General features: G+C 36.2%; 1 pseudogene; it reads right to left on the reverse strand.

Moving 5' to 3' along the window:
- Nucleotides 1-1689: 1689 nt before the first annotated feature.
- LOC129076039 (cysteine and histidine-rich domain-containing protein 1-like) lies at nucleotides 1690-2672 on the reverse strand (annotated as a pseudogene).
- Between the last annotated feature and the right edge of the window lie 313 nt (nucleotides 2673-2985).

Here is a 2985-nt window from a genome sequence, read left to right on the forward strand (position 1 = left end):
GAGAGAGAACTGAGAGAGTAGTCAGCGGGATCCCAGCACTGACTCCTCCCCCATATGGCATCTGCATTTAAAAAAAGAAAGAAAGAAGGAACTCCTACCTTTTGCGACAACATGGATAGAACCGGAAAATATTATGCTAAGTGAAATAAGCCAGTTGGTGAAAGGCAAATATCATATGATCTCACCTATAAGTAGAATCTATCCAACAAAATAAGCTAAGAAACAAAACAAACCACAGGCATGGAAACATGGAGCAAACTGAAAAGTGACCTTAAGAGATGTGGAAGGGGAACAATGGTAGAAAGAAGGGGAAGGGACTAAACAAAGAACATGTATGAATGGCCCGTGGACATGGACAACAGAGATGGAATTGACTGTGGGAGCGGTCTGGCGGGTGGGATGGGTGGTGGAGGGCAAAGGGGGAAAATTGAGACAACTGTAATAGAATAAACATGATTTTTTAAAAAAAATAACATGATCTGTTATTTCACTTAGGCCATATTTCTTCGTCCTAGTGTATCAGTTATGTTATAAATAGTGTGGGATATCTGAAATTTTCCTATATTCTCCTCTAGGACATTTATAGTGCGACAATTTATGTTTAAGTCTTTTATCCACCTTGAGTTTATTTTGATGTATGGTATAAGTTGGTGATTTAGTTTCATTTTTTTTTCTTTTGGCATGTAGCTGTCCCAATCTCCCAAAACTATTTGTTGAAGAGGTTATTTTTACTCCATTTTATGCTCCTTCCCCCTTTGTTGAATATTAATTGACCATGAGGTTTATTTCTGGGCTCTGTATTATGTTCCATTGATCTATGTGTCTGTTCTTATGCTAGTACCAGACTGTTTTGATTACAGTGGCCTGGTAATATAATTTGATGTCAGGTATTGTGATCCTTCCTATTTTGTTGTTCTTTCTCAAAATTGCTGATGCTACTCAGGGTCATTTATGGTTCCATATAAATTTTTGAGGTATTTTTTCTGTATCTGTGAAATATGTGATTGGTATTTTAATAGGGGTTGCATATGAATCTATAAATTGCTCAGGGTAGTATGGACATTTTATTGATGCTAATTCTTCAATCCATGAACACAATATATGCTTTCATTTATTTGTGCCTTCCTCAATTTCTAATTTTTTAATTAATGCATATATTCCTGTTTAACTACTTACTACATTACTTCAGACTTAATCATCCTATGGAAAGTAACCATCCCAAGTGGAAAAAACTGCAGAGCTTTATCATCTCCTTAAAGATTTTCAAGTATTAAAGAAACACAAATGTATGAAAAACCTGATTAAAAATTTGACATTTCATCTTGTTTTACTAATTATGGAATAATAGAAAGAGATGTGAACAAATGTTATTTTCTATTTCTCTGCTTAACACAATATTATACTAAGAACTATTCTATATTTTATTAGCTATTTTCTAGCTTCTTCAAGTATGGGACACAACCACAGTTCTATTAGTGAGGAGAAATGAATAATTAGTCTTAGGTGACTCAAAAGAAAAATGGAAAGCACAGCAAGATATACTGACTTTGGCTTTAAGAACCTACACTGTTGACCCTGAAATGCCAGGTTCAACAATAACAGCAAGACCGAAGATTACAGCAGCAAGCCACCACTTCACCACATATTAAGAATTTTGAAAGAGTCAGTAACTTGTTATTGCCTTTTGATTCATTTTGTTTTATCTTTATTTTGTTTTTCCTGGTATTTTGTTGCAAGCAGTTCAAGGCTTCCCATTGCATAGGTTCAGCTTTTTTCATGGTTATCTCAATCTTTGTCGCAGCTATAATTATGTAACTTTATATCAGTCACAACCTATAATTTCACTTTTTGATGAAATTCCTTCTCTCCTTCAAATACAATGTACACATTTAATGATGTACTATTTGCGGCTACCTAAACTCTGGGATTAAGTTTTTAGCATATACTGAAATGATGACTTCACCCCTACTTCGATGACTGCTATGTCTACATGGAATAACTTTTTCCCCCGCATCCTTTGCAGTCCACATGTGTTTTCCTGTTGTATAGCCCTCTTGAGCTAAGAATGTACTAAAATCAGAAGTTTTTCTTCTGCAACAGCTCCAGTATTTCATCCCTTTATGGAAAACAGCTACTCCAGAATGATATACACAGGCTTCTTCTAGACTCTGTAGGCCCTGATATGTCTTTGAACGCCCTGTTTTTACATGCAGTCCCAATCTTAATTTCATCACTGTCTTCATCTTTATTTTTTTTATTCCTCAATGATAGTTTAAGTTTTTCAAGTGCTTGTTTAAGGGAGGCAGATACTTTTAATTCCAAATTTGTCATTTGTTCATCTGGGCTTGGCCTCTTTATTGCTTCTACTGGTTTAGGAGCTTGAATGATGTGATCCTGAAATTTGGATTTTAATTCAGATAGTTCTCTCTTCTCAGTAGTCTTGACTTCAGATTTGACTGGCTCACGTGGCTTTTCACTATTATGTCTCCCTTTGTACAGCCTACAATACTTAAAAAATCTGAAAAATCCATTGTTCTTCACTTACAGAAAGACCAACCCTTAAATGTATCATGAAAGACTGGAACACCTGGGTGGTATGTGCAAACATCATCGGAATTGGTCTCAGGACCAAAGCCCTGACTGCAGCCCCAGTTGTAGCACAGCAGGGTCATTTTTTTCCCCACCAATACCAGTCAGGGCCAAACACCAGGATCACAAGACAGTGCATTTACGATTCCCCCTCACAACCACTGGTCTCTAAGTATGCTTTAATATTTTCCATTGTACCTTCAAATTATATCCAAAATCTGGGCCCTTTTGACCAAACCCACTGCTTCCGTATTCTAGTCTATCTTAGTCATCTTTTGACTGGCTCATTACAGAAACTTTCTACTTTGTCTCTCTGCTTCTGTCCCTTCCTCCTTATAGTCAGTTATCCAAAATAATTATTTAAAAATCTACATCGGAACAAGTTCCTCCAGTTCC

This window comes from Pteronotus mesoamericanus, unplaced genomic scaffold, assembly GCF_021234165.1.
Source record: "Pteronotus mesoamericanus isolate MK-2021 breed Mesoamerican mustached bat unplaced genomic scaffold, CSHL_Meso_final contig_56, whole genome shotgun sequence".
Classification (NCBI taxonomy): Eukaryota; Metazoa; Chordata; class Mammalia; order Chiroptera; family Mormoopidae; genus Pteronotus; species Pteronotus mesoamericanus.